The following is a 19647-nucleotide window of genomic DNA, read 5'->3' as shown; positions in this document are numbered from 1 at the left end:
CTCTCTCTCTCTCTCTCTCTCTCTCTGACATAACTTATCCAAACAGCATGTGTATATATATATATATTGTATATATATATATATATATATATATATATATATATATATATATATATATATATATATATATATATATATATATATTTATATGTATGTATATACACACACACAGTATATATACAGTATACGCTAAGAACATGTACTCCTCTATGGAGTGGAAAGAGACCAAGTTCAGCGAGTCCCGTCATTACAGTTATTCGATATAGATGCGAGAGTGTTTGCAACCAAGTTGCAAGTCATTTCGTGCGGCAGAAGTTCCCCCGATGAATAATGCAGGTTTGCGATTGACTATGCAGGCTCGTATCTAGCATGATGATGATGGCCATGATGATGATGATATAGATGACGCCAAGATAATGATGATGATGATGATGATATAGGTGACGCCAAGATAATGATGATGATGATGATGATATAGGTGACGCCAAGATAATGATGATGATGATGGTGATTCGGATGACTCCAATATAATGATGACAAGGGGGGTGAAAATGATGATGATGATGATTCGGATGACTCCAGGATAATGATGATGATAAGGGAGAATGAAAATGATGATGATGATGGTGATTCGGATGACTCCAATATAATGATGATGATGATAAGGGAGGGTGAAATTGATGACTATGATGATTCGGATAACTCTACGATAATGATGATGATGATGACAAGAAAGGATGGGTATGATGATGATGATGATTCGGATAACACCAAGATAATGATGATAAAGGAGGATGAAAAAATTATGATGATGATGAACACCAATTTAGTGATGATGATGATGATTCAGGCAACACCAAGGTAATGATGATGATGATGATGATACCTGTCGTGACGAAAATGATGATGATAATGACGTGACTTCTTTGTTATTTAGTGCTTGTATGCCCGAATCATCATCATCATCATCACTAAATTGGTGTTCATCATCATCATCATTTTTTCTTGAACGTGCTTTTAGCAGTTGCTTCGTCATTCGGATGAAATTAGCGTTTGTTGTTGGAACTCTTCGGCCACAAATAGGTGGAATTCTTGATCACTTTGATGACCCACAAACGTAGATATATAGAGTGATTTTTTTCTGCCCAGTTAGAAGATGATTGTTGCAGTGAATGTTGATTTGTTTTGGGAATATATATATATATACTGTATATTTATAATATTTCTTTTGTACCGTGAAGAGATCGCTTTGTATCAACTCTCTCTCTCTCTCTCTCTCTCTCTCTCTCTCTCTCTCGACGAGTAACACTGAAACATTCCTCCAAGAAGAAAGAAAATGGAAAAGGCAAAAAAAAAAAAAAAAAAACTTGGACGAACCGGTTGTACGTAATGTAACAGACCTCTTTTGACATGAGGAAAAAAAAAAGAAAAAAGAAAAAAGCGATTACAGCCGCTTTTATGGGAGTTGTCCACTGTCATTAAGAGGTCGCCGTAATTGTGAAGTTTATTTGCAGGTTCGCATTACTCTTGCGTAACAGACTCGCCTTCGCCAAGTGGAGTTCATTATTACTCTTTTGGTGTGTGGAGGTGGTTTTTTTTTTATATTATTAGAAGTCGTTAATTAATACTGATTAGCAGAACGTTGTCTGTCATTATAGTTGCTCCTTCTTGTTTGTTTTGCCCCCCCCCCTTTTTTTTAGTATTATTCGTTTTTCATCTCTATGTTGTTGAAGCTTGCTTGTCAAGTTTAAGGCCGTTATCTAGGTTCCGTGTTAATTATAATTCTACGATGGTAATTGTTACATACTTGTCATGGATTCGTACAGATACTTTCATAAATCATTTTGTGAGCATTAGATATTTAATTACACTATTACAAGGCTTTTGAAATCTAATTGCGAGATTACAGGGCTTTTGAAGTCATCTTTGTCTCTCGATATTTTTAATCGTGAATTAACACCAGTTCTATGCACGTATCTGTGATTCGTTTTATTTCATATCGAACTGATTATAGCTTCCAGGTTTTTTGGTGAAACAGCATTAAAGGCGTCAGTGAACACAGGAGAAGTTTTGGTGACAATTCGGGTACTGATCAGGAATACATGAGGTTATTTTGGTAACCACAAATTCATAGAGAAAAGTTGATCCTTTCTTTTTTTTTTTTTATCTTGCTTGACCACACTCACTAGGAATGAGGGAGACCCTTTGTTTGTTGTACCTGAATGTTCTTCTTGAACGTAAAAGGAAGGAAAACAGAAGGTGATAAGAATGCAGAGTGAACTTAGCCAAAAAAAAAAAAAAAAGTTAGAAAATCCGTAAAAGAAATGTTGAAAATCTGTTCAAAAAACTCCGTTTAAAAAAATTAGAAAATTAGAAGATTCGTGAAAATTGGTAAGAAAATCTGTTAACTGGGTTTGAAAATCCGTAAACGGTGTTAGAAAATGCATTAACAGGAATGGAAAATCCGTAAAAAGGGAGTTTGAAAATCCATAAAGAAGGTTAGAAAATCCGTAAAGAAGGTTAAAGCCCGTAAAAAGGTGGTTAGAGCACTCGTAAAAAGATTTAGAAAATCCTTAAAAAGAGGTTAGACAATCCGTAAAAAAAAATGAGAAAATCCATAAAAAAAAATTGTTAGAAAATCCCACTTCCCAGGAAATTCAACCGTTCTAGTGAAGAGCTAGATGTTATGTAGCCATTGTGTGTTCGATGTACGATAACTGCCAACGGGTCAACGTGCCATGCAGTTGGGCGGACCCGCTTCACAGCTTCTCTACCCGATTCGGTCATTCCCTTCTCCTTGTCTTGTTTGGTTTTAATGGATGCTCTCTGTTATTGGCACCTCGCACCTCCTTTTCTTGTAGAAGCGTTTTCTCCTCCCCTTTCTTCCCAATTATCGAATAACACGGTTTAGTGTCCATTTTTTTTTATGACGTCAAGCGGCTGGCGTTGTTTTCACTGGGCAGTTTTTTTTTTCTTCAAGTTTTAATACAAATATAGAACAAGTAACCTCTGCCCTGTTTGATGATAAGTACAGAAAAAAATATATCGCTGCTGCTTCTGTGTGGGAAGAATCGTGTAGTAAAATTAATGGTAATGATTAAGAATGTTCTAACTGAACGTCTCAACTTGAGCAGGAAATTTTAGATACGAACATTTGCCTAAATGTACTACATTTACGCTTACGTAAGTTTATGAAATATTCTTACTCCATCAAAAGTATGTTGACAATTATATTTTAAGCATCGTGTTTTTCCCTAATTGGATTTTCGTAGAAACTGTCCGGTGTTTGATGAATTTAGGATTTGGGGGAGACCTGTCAATGTGGTTTTCCTAGATTTTTGCGATAAAGTTCGAAACCAATTTGTAAGTCCAGTTTCGATACAATTAATAAAAGCAGATTGTTGTTTTGAGGAGCATTTATTCTTTAATTTCTTAGGGAACTGGAAGTGAGTTTAACTGAATTAATGATTTATGAATTATGATTTACAAAGTATAATGGAACCGCATGGATTATTGAAGGTGTGTGTGTGTGGAGAGAGAGAGAGAGAGAGAGAGAGAGATTTAAATACTAAACTTCTCAGGTGAGGAAAAAATTCATAAATTCAAGCTTAACACCATCAAACGCTTGAACAACTTCTTAGCTCTCACGTGGCTGCAGCCAATAGTAGTGTAGAGATAAGGATTTTTTTTTTTACCTTCTTCAGGTTACATAAGAATTCCGTAGGTGTATCGTAACATTCAGGTAGTGCGAGGAAGCTTTCCGAAAATACGATTGAACTGAAGCGAAAATTCAGAGCTGTTCAGGTACCTCTCCTGCTCTAGTGGTTATGATACTAATCTTTGCTAAGGGGCGGGAGGGTTCGATTTAGGAACGTCCCATCAAATTCCAGGTACCCCCCTGTTGAGTAAGCAGTGAATGATTTACCTGATAGTTAGTCGATCGTGGTGGGACCAAGTAGAAAACTAGGATGGACAGCGTTTTCATGAGCCATATTCTTCTTTTATATATATATATATATATATATATATATATATATATATATATATATATATATATATATATATATATATATATATATATATATATATATATATGTGTGTATATATTTCTTTATTTACTTATTTGTGATGAATTGCATTACGGTGTGTCAGGTGTTAGTAGCATTAACTTAGCTTGCTAACGTTGCTGTTAAAATTTAAAAATGGTAGGAATCGGTTATTTTGATTAATTAAATCATATCTGCGCAAGAAGATCTCTCTCTCTCTCTCTCTCTCTCTCTCTCTCTCTCTCTCTCTCTCTCTCTCTCTCTCTGTGACCTACCATTACAGTGCGTACATGAAGTAATATCTCAATCTTTTATAGAGATTCTTCGGCTCTTTACCGAAGAATGTTGAATGAGGTGTCATGAAACGGATGCTGTCTGTAGACAGAGAAAGCAAGACCAGCAGCTATTATTATTATTATTATTATTATTATTATTATTATTATTATTATTAGCTTACCGTTACGTCAAGATTGACGGTGATGTAATAGTAAGTTGAGAAGTCCCTGACTACGTTAACGTGTTTCTGTATACGTTTATTGACACCATATTGATATAAGTAACCCCGGACTGATTGATAGCAAATTATGATTACCCGGAGACTATCGTCACACAAAAAAAGTACATAGAAAAGTATAGCTTTTTATTGTAGAAGTGAAAGATGTCCAATCACACCCCAGCCAAGATTATTATTGATATTTTTAGAGATGACATGGATAAAACATAACGAATTGTTTTGAATATTTTTTTATTTGCATTTATATTCATTTTCACTCGATGACTCTGGGTATTTTGATAATGATGATATTGCTTCAACATTATGGCTGTTATCTCTCGCATGCATGAATTGGTCTGGTGTGTGTACGTTGAGGGTTTTAAATGAATAAAATTCTATCCGTGTAAGTGGCGAGGTATTGCTTAGCAATTTGCATATTATCTTTTGTCCGTATAATTGAGTGTAAGAAGTTGTTGTACTGGAATATGAGGACGTCAAGGCGTGTTGTGGATGTTAATGCAGACTTGAATTTTTTTTTTTTTATTCATGGCACTGACATCGGGATATGACATTACATGATTTTGCCCATGGGGATTTTGTTTATATTTCTTGCGTTTATTAAAGTAGTCAGGAAAATGTTTGTGATTCACTATAGCGTTGGATGGTGTATTGTAAAACCTTTTATTTTTGTATGTATATGGATGTTTATAACTTTATTGATATTAAGAGAAGGGCTCTCTCTCTCTCTCTCTCTCTCTCTCTCTCTCTCTCTCTCTCTCTCTCTCTCTCTCTCTCTCTCTCTCTCTCTCTCTCTCTCTCTCTCTCTCTCTCTCTCGGAATATGACTTTATATGCTTTTGCACATGAGGATTTTTAATATATTTCTCGCATTTATTAAATTGATAAGGAGAATGTTTGTGCTTGACTATGGCGTTGGTTTGTGTATTGTAAAACCTTTTATTTTTGTATTTTGAAATGATATTAAGAGAAGGACGTCTCTCTCTCTCTCTCTCTCTCTCTCTCTCTCTCTCTCTCTCTCTCTAATGAGTGAATTCCTCGTAGAGAATGTTGTATACCGAGTGTGTTTTGAGGGGGAGGGGGATGTGAAAGGACCGAGGGGGGAGGGGGGCTGAGGGGAAGGAGTTGAGTGATAAGCTCCCGTGTGCTGGCTTAGGTCCGGCTTTCACTCCTCGGCCTCTTACAACGTGTGTATGTGTGCATGTTGCGTGTTTGTGTGCTGAGAGAGAAAGAGAGAGAGAGAAAAGAGAGCCCCCGTAACATGTTATCTATCGATGATATATTGGCATTTCTTTCACATGATTTTAGTTCACTTCTGGACTAGCCAGATGATTGTCAATTGTTCCACTTTCCTCTTTCTCCTCTTCCATGGCATACTACTCCCTCCTCCTCCTCCTCCTCCTCCTCCTCCTCCTCCTCCTCCTCCTCCTCCTCCTCCTCCTCCTCCTCCTCTCCCGAAACCTGGATATTTTCAAATAACTTTTCTACAATTTCCTTCAACTTCAGTCTCCATTTCTTCTTCCTTTTTTTCATTTAAACCTTTCTAACAATGGTTTGAGCAACAGCCACTCCCACCTCAACCCCCATTTCCCCCCCCCTTTCTCACTCCGCCTCCTCCCTTCCCCCATTTCTTTCTCCTTCTCCTCCTCCTCCCCCTTCTCTCCTTCCTCCTCCTCCTTGCAGAGCACACGCATGACTTGTTGAGCTGAATGGCCGCATGATTGCATGATTGACGTGTTTAGGATGATGGAACTATCGTTATGATAATCGCCGTGGTCTCTCTCTCTATTCACACTTGCCAGGCATGCGAGGTGTCATTCTGGGTCGGTGCGATTGTTTTTAAAGAGAGACCACCATCGGCCCCTTGTGCTTCTTCCCGCTCGATGATCGGTTGGCCTTAGGAAACAGGAGGGAGAGAGAGAGAGAGAGAGAGAGAGAGAGAGAGAGAGAGAGAGAGAGAGAGAGAGAGAATGATGATGGAAGGGGGATTGAGCGAGTGGATGAAGATAGATCAAGGTGGGGAGGAAAAAAGGAAGGAATTTACTCTTTTAATGTGTGATGTTCATTTCCACGAGAATTTTGTTTTATTTCATTTCAACTATTTTTTTTTTCTTTACTATTCCATTTCTTCTTCCCCCTCTGAATCGTTTTTTTTTTATTGGAGATTCTTGCTTTTCTTCACTCATTTAATTCGTTTACAGGTTCTTTAAACATTTTATGTTACTCCTTCCGTAACTTGTATGAGCTAAAAGTCACGGAGGTAAAAACTGTATTGTCATATATGCTTAATGCACTTGCACTTTTCAGTTTTAAAATATTTTAACGTGTTAGAATTTTGATTTAGATATAATAACCACCGAAATACGGCGATGAAGGAACGTTTCCGTGTACACGGGGACTCCTGTTCAGTGTGTACGATAATTACGCTTTTAATAGAGAAATATAATTGGCATCATTGGCATATTCTCGTTGAATTCACACACACACACACACACACACACACACACACACACATATATATATATATATATATATATATATATATATATATATATATATATATATATACATATATGTGTGTGTGTGTGTGTGTGTGTGAAGAAAACAAAAAGTGCAACACAGCATACTTGTGAAGCTCCGGATCTCATTTTGAATTTTCTTTCTCTCCGGACCCTAGTTCTCAGAAATCCCAAACAATGGGAGAGGTTTCTATTTCAAGTTATTACGGCTCTTGATACTCCTACATGTGTTTTCTCGTAAACACCTTTTAAAGTCCTGATCCACGCTTTCCACATACTATGATTTTAAACTCTGCCACACGAAAAAGACAAAAATGTTGTATTTTCAAGTCTTAGTGGACGACGTTTGTGGGTCTGACTTACGAACGCTGGAATAGAGAGGCTGTGCAGTTGAACCTTTAACCTCATTTGACCCATGACATCACTGGGGTACCACCCTCCCACGCATGCGTAGTGGCCACTTGTGTGCGAAAGAGTTGCCAAGAACTGCCCTCGACCATTCTACTTGATATGCTCCATCTGTACGTTCCATTGTCGTCGGATATTTGACCTTTTGTGGGTGTTATTATTATTATTATTATTATTATTATTATTATTATTATTATTATTATTATTATTATATTAATGAAATAGTAAGATCAAGAATTGTTATCGTCGTTCGCTAGTCATGGATAAAACACTATAGAATGGTGTATTGTATAATGCAAGTAAATACTTGTAGCTGTGCACATGAACGAGAAGAATGCTTACATAAACAAACCATTCAGTCGGAATAAGCATGAAGAACTTATTGTAACATAAACTCCCAAGAATTGCATGCCCTTTTGTAAAAAAAAAAAAAAAAAAAAAAAAAAAATAATAATAATAATAATAATAATAATAATAATAATAATAATAATAATAATAATAATAAGCGAAAAGAAGGTATGATTAATGGGGAAGTTCTGCAATCTTTCGCCGTGTTCCGTGAGGTTTAGAAAAAAGAAACCACTTTGTAGATTCTGATTTACATTTCCGAACGCCATTGAGAGTTAATCTGGGTGTTTGAATGACAATCTGAATTCAGCCAACGTGTCATAACTTGAGTGAACTAAAACTTCAATCATTTCTTTTGTTACCATATCGATACATAACTTCAGCTGAATTAATCTAGCCTTGCGTGAAGGCTCACTGTAATTGTTTGTTTTAATTGGAGCAAGATAAAGTTCAAGAAGTTGGACAGCGATGTGGGGACAGACCAAAGGGAAAGCAATGCAGCAGAGAGGCTAAAAATGGACGCTGCGAAGGACCTTTAGTGCCATCTACCGTAAGCCACGCAAGGCACGCACTAGGCAGGGAAATTCCCCACCGCACACACACACACACACACATACACATCTCACGGAGCAATGTTCACCAAAGTAAAAGTATCTACATTCAGTTGAGTAATAAGAATTAAATCAGTTTTATGACATCGAATAAAGAAAAGTGCAATGCGCTACAAAAATCATTTGCATTCAACGTTGAAGCTGTAAAGATTTAGTTTCTGATAATACAGGATATGTGTAGCTTTTAACTGCGATTTTAGAGATGTTTTAACTCGGGAAACGAAGATGTAGGCTATAACACCAAAAAGCAAGAAGATTTAGCCCTCAAAGTGTAAAGGTAATAAGACTTGTTTTTTTTTTTTTAAATAGTGGGGATTAAAGACTTTCTTGTGTCTCACCACGACTAAAGGAGTTTTACTTCCCTTACCAAAAGTTAAAAAAAAAAAAGAATGATCCCTACATCAAATAAGAGAGATCTTACGGGTAACTGTGAATATAGAATATAATTAGGGGTGAAAGTAGATATGTTTTCCTACTGACCACTTGAAAGTAAAGCTACCTGGCAGACACTGGTAGTCAATAAAATCATGCTCCTTTCAGTCTGGTTAGGTGTATATTCCAAAAATGAAAAATATATGGGTAAAATATCCTGTTCTTTATGTGATAATCAGGATTTTTTTATTGTGCCGAGTTACAGAATCTCTACCATTCTACAGAATTTTAACCAGAATCTCTACCATTCTACAGAATTTTAACCAGAGAGTCGGTGTTACTTGGGACTTTCAAATATCTTTTAAGCCTAACGCCTGGAAGCTTCAAATCTCATAGGGAACATTGCGTATCCAGAACAAAAGTGAAAGCTTTGCAAAACCCCGATTAAGTTATTGTTGTTCCGTTTAGCTTCGTGCATGATGCTCCCAAATTTAGGGTCTTGCCTCTTCATTTCTTTGTCATAAGGTGAGCACGGACGCGCACAAGAGGTTGGAAATGTTTTGAGACAATAACTGTTTATTGGTTTATATATAGAACCGGTAACAGTAAATAAACACCTGCGTGATAGTTTCGTCGGAACAACTCGCCACTCGCAGTCGTCCATTTGAAGAATTCCCCCCAAATTCAAAATTAGCTTACGTGATTAATTTTTATTCAGACTTAATTGATTACTATATTTTGCGTGTGATTTGGCTGACTTTGATGTACAGCAATAAGTAAGCTGAAACTCATTGTTAGATTAGCTTTTTTGGGTTCAGTGCAATGTTTAAAATTGCATTTAAAGGGAACTCTTTTAAGATAGGCTTTCTATATCCACCTCCCTCCGATTGCTTTAAGTCTAATTATGAAAAAATAAATATTACAAGATTTTTGTTTTCGAAATTTTTGTCTGCAGGATGAAATTCCATTCTTTAAAGAGGACTGAAAATTTTGGCTGCTATCGTAATTTCAGCCATGTAGATTTTCCCAGTACTTTTCACCTGTGAGATCAGTCTGGTGAAACAAGGAGGCTGTCGACGATCTCTCGCAGATGAAGACGTGGTGGGAAACGCCATGAATTCTTATCCTTTTTTATCCTTTATCGCCAAAACTTGGCTTGGTTTTAAACCGGCTCGGATGCATCCGTTATGGTTTTATATTTATTCCTAAATTGCCAGGGTTTTAGTGGCTAGATATTTTGTCCCGATAACGTGAATGGAGTGTTATGCTCTAGTTCAGTCTTGCCCAGATTATATTTAGCCGTTGTTAAAATTACAGATTATTATGTTAACTCATGATTTTAAACAAATTGACTCAGAAATTTGCAACATTGCTCAGTTGTCTTCCGCGAGGGGAAGTTGGTTACAGTGAGACCTGAGGAGCAAACGGAGTGAATTTAAGGTGAAATCTCCCTCTTTGGCTGATTACGGTGTTTCTGATCTGTGTCTTAGTTTCCCAAAGCGGTCAGGGGGATTTATCAAAAGCCTCCGTCTTAATACCTTCTGTCCTCCAAGTAGTCACTTTTTCTAACTCAAAGCCTATGAGGAAGATAGGACTTCATTGCATCTGCTGACACATGAGTTGTGCTTATGATGGTCTTGGATGAGTTATATCCTTATATCCTGATCCAGGTTTGACTTGTACTTTTGCAGAACTGGGATTTTGAGAATTTTCTTCTGTATACGTATTGTACAGTGATTTCAGCTGCATTGTGCGCATACAGTAGTTTGCACAAAAATAGTACTTGTTGGATGGTTATGATAGTAGCTAATATAGAGGTGGGGTAGGGTTATATCAAGGTTGAGGTCCATACGAGTACAGTATAATTTACTCTCTCTCTCTCTCTCTCTCTCTCTCTCTCTCTCTCTCTCTCTCTCTCTCTCTGAAATGCGATTTGCTTTTTTATTCTCATTTTAATTCTCTCTCTCTCTCTCTCTCTCTCTCTCTCTCTCTCTCTCTCTCTCTCTCTCTCTCTCTCTCTCTCTCTCTCTCTCTCTCTCTCTCTCTCGGGAAATAACGATTACAGCTTTTTTATTCTATTTTAATTTCTCTCTCTCTCTCTCTCTCTCTCTCTCTCTCTCTCTCTCTCTCTCTCTCTCTCTCTCTCTCTCTCTCTCTCTCTCGGAAATAACGATTACAGCTTTTTTATTCCTATTTTAATTTTCTCTCTCTCTCTCTCTCTCTCTCTCTCTCTCTCTCTCTCTCTCTCTCTCTCTCTCTCTCTCTCTCTCTCTCTCGGGAAATAACAATTACAGCTTTTTCTATTCTCTTTTTAATTCTTAATCTTTTCACCTATTGATACTTCCTGTTGCAACATTTTCATGGCATTTTTGTACTACTGATTCCCACCCTCCCCCCACCCAACATATCGAAATATTATGATTCTCTTTGCATTTACAAGTTTTCATTTGCGCTGTATATAACTTTTCGCCTGCGAGTCTATCCCCGTTCAGTAGCCATCGAGAATAAGGCACATTTCACGCATGCAGATCACGTCTATCAGAGCGTATGAATAAATGCATAACATGATGGCATTAGTCATGTTGAAATAGTAATGGGAGTTCTCGTTGGAGTCAAGCTTAGGTAGTCATACCACCATGAAAAGGTTTTATTCAGTTTCCTTTTTGCCAACCTCTTGAACAGTTTTATAATAATAATAATAATAATAATAATAATAATAATAATAATAATAATAATAATAATAATAATAATAGTAGATAGACTGAGAATCATGACCAAGCATTACCTGACATCACTATGAAATTGAAATGTTAGAGAAACACAAAACTTTAACTCAAACGAAGACATGTAAAGTTTAACTAGCGTACAAAGGAAGGTTGTATGCATATTATATATATATATATATATATATATATATATATATATATATATATATATATAGACACATATATACATATATATATGTATGAATGTGTGTGTATATATAAATATATATATATATATATATATATATATATATATAGAGAGAGAGAGAGAGAGAGAGAGAACCTAGACCTGTGAGAGAGAGAGAGAGCCCTATGAGCAGGTGCTGGGGGGTGAGAGGAGGCTGGGCAAGGGAGAATGCTTTAACCTTCTAGACCTGTGGCAACGACCCTGAATTACCCCGCCACTGGCTGCCTCCCCTATGAGCAGGTGCTAGGGGTGGTGGGCAGACCCAGCTGGGCAAAGGGGGTATATAGCGACCTTGTCCCCTCCTACCCATAAAATTATACCTTCCCCCATGCCCTGACCTTATATATATATGCCTTATATATATATATATATATATATATATATATATATATATATATATATATATATATATATATATATATATATATATATATATATATATATATATATATATATATATATATATATATATATATATATATATATATATATATATATATATATATATATATATATATATATATATATATATATATATATATATATATATATATATATATATATATATATATATATATATATATATATATATATATATATATAACTACCCTGCCCACCCCTACTATATATATATATATATATATATATATATACCTCCACCTCCCCTCTCTCTGACAAGGAAGTAAGGAGGTGCTATAGCTCCACCTATTCCCCAGTGGATTTATATTATATATATATATATATATATATATATATATATATATATATATATATATATATATATATATATATATATATATATATATATATATATTATAATATAATATATATATAACTTTATATATATATATATATATATATATATATATATATATATATATATATATATATATATATATATATACTATATATATATATATATATATATATATATATATATATATATATATATATATATATATATATATATATATATATATATATATATATATATATATATATATATATATATTATAATATAATACCAGAACTTTCATACTACGTCACTTTGTTTCTTGGAGTTCACAAAAAGTCCCTTTGAATTCGCTGTCAGTTCTGTGTTTAAAGGGAATGGAAATTTCTTAAATTGGTTTTATCCAGATATGGATATAATTTACGGGTTATAAAGTTTGGTTTCTGTGTGACCCGTTACCCATTCCACGTCTTATTTTCAATAAAGATAATTATAGTGATCATGAGAATCACAAGAGTAGCGAATATTATTTGTTAAGTAAAGGGACCTTATAGCCTGTTATATGCAGTATCAGTCCCATGTGATGTTCGGAGTTTTTCGTCTTGTGTTTTGGAGAGAGAGAGAGAGAGAGAGAGAGAGAGAGAGAGAGAGAGAGAGAGAGAGAGAGAGAGAGAGAGAGGACAGCTGTGTCATTTGAGGATGAATATTTTAAGGTGGTGATGGTGGAGGTAGTATGTGTGTATGTGTGTGTGTGTGTGTGTGTGCGTGTGTGGTGAGAGGTCCTCCCTCCCCGACTGGGGTAGGCTGGGCCCAGTTTACCTGCGCACACCGCACGGGCAGCACTGCGCACCTGCCACGGTCAAGGACGAATCTTATACATACACACACACACACGCTCAACCGCTTTACTGGATTTTTAAAACTCGCGAAGATTTGGCCTTCCTGGTGTGTGTGTGTGTGTCGGGGTGCCCGCAAGTGGAAATGCGACGGAAATTGGCCCTTGGGCACGGGATTGTGCTCCTGCCTTCGTGCCCATGCGATGGGGACACCTCGTGATGTTAGAATCTAAGTGGGGAAATGAAATCAACTTGCTGGACTTGAACTACAGTGCCCGCGTTCACGGTGTTCAAGATGAACACCGAACGCGTTCGGTTCGGTTCAAGTGTGTTCGGTGATTGCCATTCGGTGTGTATTCCGAGGAGCGAGAAGGCCAAAAGGAAAAGTCCTTCCATTCCGAAGTTTTGTTTGTTTTGGGGAATGGGCATCCATGTTGGTTTGCAATGTCAGCGGCCGTTGCCGAAGAAGGAAAAGTTGAACGTGTGTGATGGTAATGATTATATATCTTTTCTGTGATTGGGTTTGTGTCTGTGTCTGTGGAATACCTGGGAAAAGGAACAGGAAGGATAAAGGTAAGACTTGATTAAGAGGTGTGCAAAAGGTGGGGACGGTCATGGTCAAGGACTTTGTAAGAATCGAGGACGTTTTGTCCACCATATTGCTCCAATGACCTCCCTCTCACACTCTTGACGCCCCTGTTAGTGAATTATACAAAAGAGAAACTGATGACAAGTAGTGTGCGGTTAATAAATAAGTTTGAAAAGTGATCAGTAGACGGGTGAGGGGTGTCAGTTTGCGTAGTTGCTATCTTCATGAGCCATGAAGCCACTCTTAAAGAAAATCTTGACTGTTTTGCCAGTTTTGCATTGACGTTGAAGCTTATGTTAACAAGACACTTGAATGTAAACTACAGGGGACTTATTTAGGCAGCCCTCTTATTAAGGAATATTTATTTGAATGCCGAAGTGTGTTAATCTGGCGATCGTTGAGTGTTACATGCATGTGATTTGGAAATAAAATTAAAATTCATTTATCGGATGATACCCATGTGAAGACGTGCAGTAGTTGCACCCACTGTGGGGACAGGGCATGAAACAATTATTCTGATGTGCGACAGAAACTAGACCAGAGAGTGATTTCGATGCATCGGAGAATAAAGGTCGACGAACTCTCTCTGTTTTTGTTTATGTATTGATGCAGAGGTTGTGAGGAATTCCGTTTTGTCCGAAGCTTCTTCGTGAGTTGCAGATTTGTGACAGTGCTCGTTGACGTGTCCTTGCGTTTTGCATCAGTTTGCAGCAGGAGGAATAGTTGTAGGACGGAAATTCCTTTTTCTTGTGTCATCCTGCGTTGGGGCATTAAGGACTACTCACTCACGGGGCCGCCGCTCTCGTCGCTTTGTTGCAATTCTTCAGGGTTGCGCGTACGAACACACACACACACATATTGAGATGCTTTGACTTGAATATTCATGTGGTACATGTTCGTGGATTTGATGGATTTGTAAATCGATCGATAGCCCAGTTAAACCTTTTCCTCTTCCTCTTGTAAAAAATACAGCTGTCAGTAAATGTCAACATTTCTAACATTTAATTATCTTAAAAGTAAAAGTTATATTGGTGCTTGTTGCAAGATCTGAAACCTTTGGTTTTTTGGGGGGCGGTATTGAAATAACGAATTTGTCAGAGAGAGAGAGAGAGATGATAGTTTTTCCAGATTCTGTAAATGGTCTCTTTGTCAAATCTTTTACGAAATCTTAGTCCAGAGATTATCTTCACACATTTTCGTTGCCGTAAAATAAATATAAGTTGTTTTTTCATATTTGATATCGTTCATAAGTCACTTTTAATATCTCGGTTCTCACATAAACTCCATAGTTTAAAGAGATTGATATAAATGAATGCGGTAACCCTTAGTATGGCAACACTCATCTCAAGTCACTCAATAGTGAGGTCATGACCGATTTTACCCCCCATCGTCGCCCAAGGTTATGAAATCCCAATTCTTTTTTTTTTCTCTCTCTCTCTCTCTCTCTCTCTCTCTCTCTGGTCGACCTTTGACCTGATTCCTGATACCTTAGTGTCCAACTCGATTTTATTGGTTAGTGTGTGTGTGTGTGTGATGTGGGCATTTCTCCAGCGGCACTTTCTAATTTTCGATGGTTCTTACTGCGTCGTAATAGTAGGCAATCTCTCTCTCTCTCTCTCTCTCTCTCTCTCTCTCTCTCTCTCTCTCTCTCTCTCAAGATTATTAATCTTTGTGAGTAACCTTAAGAATACTATTCCGCATTTTTTTTTTTTTTTAACTTTTAAATTCTCAAGGCCTCTTGTTATCGTTTTGGCATTATTATTATTATTAGAGCAAAGACACCGAATCATGTTGGACATGTCCATAGCCAGCACAGAAAAATTCATCTTCCTTGCTAAAAATCTTAGGGTTTTTCTTATGTATTGGCGTGTGCTTAAGGATCTTTTTCCTTCCTCTCTAAAAATACGTTTACAATTTCATTTTGATATCTGAAGGTTGTAAGGATCACGGAGACCATTAATTTACTTGGAATTACTTTTCTTTTTATATAATCTATATATATTTTCTCTTGACGTACCCGTTATGCGTAGATTTGAAAAAAAAATAACATAACGGTTCTTCCGTTCTTATCTCTTGACGCCATTGGTATTCATAAAAAGAAAGGCGGGTATATCAGTGATAAATGGTTTATATATATATATATATATATATATATATATATATATATATATATATATATATATATATATATATATATATATATATATATATATGATATCGTTTAGTTTTCGTCAGTTGCTTTGATTTGGTGAAGGGTTTAGTACGTTTTGCCTTTGCTTGCGTGTTAACACTTTTTGCCAAATTTTTACTGGTGCATTTTTTAGAAGAATTTTTGTCAAGGTCATCCAATTGGATCGAGAGTATGACAGTTAGGTATGCACTGTACCTTATATCTTATACGGTATTCCGTTATTATATTAGCAATGCCATCATGATAGATACATTCATTATCATAATTCCAAATATGGCGTTATGTTATTGCTCATTTTGCTGTCATTTTCGGTATTAGTGCAGCGTTGTTTTTCATTATGTTCATTGGTAGTGTTTATTACATTGTCAAGATAAAGGAGTTTGGTACTTGATTGTTGTATCATTAGCTGCTTAGGTTCAAACTGAACTTAAGGGTTTTATTCAATACAGGCTTGAACTGGGTTTAGGGCCTTTCTTGAGCAGACTTTTTAGTAGAACAATTTCGTCGCGCTCACTGTACTTTTTCCCCCACATTTTTTGTCAAAACCAAAGACAAGCTTTCAACCTGAGGTAAATATGATTTTTTTTTTTTTTAGTCCTGGGCGAAATAGAAGATTTTTGCCATGGAGCAAATAGAAGTTTTCAAGCGTGGAACAAACAGAAGTTTTTGTTCCGTGAACACATAAAAGTTCTTTGTCCTTCAACTCTCAAGTTTTCAGTCCTGGAACAAAAAACTTTTAAAGCCTGGAAGAAATAGAAGTTTTTCAAGTGGAAACAAGTAGAAGTTTTCAAGTTTAAACAAACTGAAGTTTTTAAGGTGAAGCAAATAGAAGATTTTGACTTGAAAGAAGTTGTAAACTGAAATAAAAGTTTATTAGCCAGATACAAATACAGTGACAAATTATCAAAAAGACTGCCCTACATCGTAGAAGGGTTGGATGAATAAGTCAAAGAGAAAGGCCCAGGCTTATGGCGTAATTTAATTGCCACATAGGAAATGCATCTCTTCTTACTTCTCGTTTCATAAACCTAGAATGTTCTTAGATATGACTTTGCATGCGAAGACCAGTGGTCAGTCGACCAACATACTATAATGTTGAGAAAAAGCTGACCCGTATTGAGAAGACATTTGACCTATATTGATATTAATTATCGGAACATATCTCCGTTAATTATATAAACTATGATGGTAATGATGGCGAAGGCAACGATGATGATAGGAACGTTAATGAGAGTGATTATGATATTAATGATAGTTAATGAGGATGATTAGCCTGATGGAGGGGATAATGATGATGATGATGATGATGCTCATACCCGCTTGCTCACCCTCCTTGAATATTCGCTCATAAATACTTCGCCGTCAGTGACCTCTTGTCCTGTGAGTGGGCACAGACGGGCAGAAGCCTCGGACTGCCTAGCTACGGTTGAGGTCAGCGAGAAGGCCAAGCCATTTGTTACTCCACGTGGGCGCGGAATCCTATTAAATATAAACACGGAATCCTGTTAGATAGGAAGGAAGCCCCGTTAGATACAAACTCGTATCTTGTCGGATACAGACGGAGAATCCTTTAGACATAAGTTAAAAAAACAATTAGATATCAACGAGGAGTCTTGTTAGGTATTAAGGAAATCCTGTTAGATACAGACAGAGAATCCTGTTAGATGCAGACGAAAATCCTGTTTGATGTAAAAGAAGATAATGAGATGCGGAATTTTGTTAGATACACGGAAAATCCCGCCGGATACAAATCTAACTTACCTAAAAGGGGAATCCTTTTGAATATGAACGAATATAATGAGATACGGAGGCGGAATCTTGTTAGATATAAGGAAAATCCCCGTCAGATACAAATCTAGCTTACCCAAAATGGAATCCTTTTGGATAAGAAAGGAATTTCTTTTAGATGAAAACAAACTCCAATCGGCTGCCAGTGTGGTCCAGTTAGACGCAAACACGGTGTTATTTTTAATGCAAATCTAACTCTTGTTAGGTAAAGACTGTTCTTATGTATTAAATGCCGACGATTAAAGTCTGTTAATTAGAAATCATTAATTCCTACGTTATGCAATACATTACACCTTTTCTTTCTTTCTGTCTTTGAATCTTCAGTTGAAAACCCTAATGGACAGAGTCAACAGGCTATGAACCCAAGTGGTCTCCAAAGGGAAATCAGTCTGCAAAGACAAGCTGTGGGAAATCATAAGTAAATAAATATGAGGGAGTGAGTCTTATTACATACAGACGATTGAATTTAATTAAACACAGGCTAATAGTTCATTGTATTACCCATGAAATACGTTCTTTTGTTTTCTGTGAAACTACATAAGCACAAACGTTTGAAGATTATGCGGAAGTAATTATAGTGATGGGCATTCCACGTTAAGGTCAGTGGAGAAGAAGAGAGAATGAGTGAGGAATATGAATATTAAGATGAGATTTTAAAAAAGGCATTTTTCGTATCAACTAAAAAAACAAACATCAGAGAGAGAGAGAGAGAGAAACGCATGACCTTGTTAAGGTTAGCGGAAGAAGTAGCATTATTCTCTCTCTCTCTCTCTCTCTCTCTCTCTCTCTCTCTCTCTCTCTCTCTCTCTCTCCGTATAAAAGTGACGCCAGTTAGTTATTTCAGTAAAACAATAATCTTACGAGTTTTTTCTTTCTATTTTTTTTACGGGATGCTATGATTGTTCCTGCTGATGATGATCTAATTTTGATGGCTTACGGAAATGGACATAACGTTCTCCTCTCCCTCAGAAATCACTTAGTTGGTGTTGTACAAATATCCAGGGAAAGTAATATAGTGAGGCAATTGTATTAACTCGGTGCGGTTCTTTGCAGCGTGCCTTCGGCCCCTAGCTGCAACCCATTTCGTTCCTTTTACTGTACCTTCTTTCATATTCTCTTTCTTCCATCTGACTTTCCACCCTCTCCTAACAATTGAGTCATAGTGCGACTGCGAGGTTTTCCCCTTGTTACACCTTTCAAACCTATTTACTGCCAGTTTCCGTCTCAGTGTTAAATGACCTCATAAGTCCCAGTACTTGGCTTTTGGCCTAAATTCTTTATTCAATTTAATTCAGTGTAATTTCGAGAATAATAGTCTTTTTCAGGAGAGGTGTTTTCAGGTCTTAGAATTACGAAGTGTGAGGAGTTAGGATTGGCTGTTTTGAATGGTAGTTTAATTATTATTTTATAGAGGGTATATTCTTAACGCTTAATCATTTCATCCGTAAAAGGTACATGTTGTCAATCACATTGCGTCCCTGGTTCCGGGCATAATTTCAATTATGTCAGTAGGTACATTGCTGAATTATTCTTCATCGTTTTGTACTTTAAACTTGGCTTTTCTCTCTCTCCTCTCTCTCTCTCTCTCTCTCTCTCTCTCTCTCTCTCTCTCTCTCTCTCTCTTGGTGGTAAAAACGGAAATATTTGTAGCCGCTTCATTCTTGTAAGTTTCTTGTGCCTCCCCTTTATGCAGTAATGTGAATTCAATATAACTAAAATTTATATATATATATATATATATATG

General features: G+C 36.5%; 1 protein-coding gene across 27 annotated transcripts in view; it reads left to right on the top strand.

The window, feature by feature from the left end:
• The window catches only part of NfI (Nuclear factor I), a 473509-nt gene that overhangs the window by 304412 nt on the left and 149450 nt on the right, over positions 1-19647 (top strand). Inside the window, exon 1 of one of the 27 annotated variants that reach the window (XM_067117575.1) lies at positions 13252-13826. The exons of the other annotated variants lie outside the window; for them this stretch is intronic. The gene's annotated coding sequence lies outside the window, so the exon portion shown is untranslated. Of the gene's footprint in view, positions 1-13251; positions 13827-19647 lie in introns of those variants that run through there. 27 annotated transcript variants of the gene reach the window in all.

The sequence above is a fragment of the Macrobrachium rosenbergii genome, chromosome 15 (assembly GCF_040412425.1).
Source record: "Macrobrachium rosenbergii isolate ZJJX-2024 chromosome 15, ASM4041242v1, whole genome shotgun sequence".
NCBI lineage: Eukaryota > Metazoa > Arthropoda > Malacostraca > Decapoda > Palaemonidae > Macrobrachium > Macrobrachium rosenbergii.
Note: the sequence above shows the minus strand (reverse complement) of the source record. Positions and strands in the feature narration are given on the sequence as shown.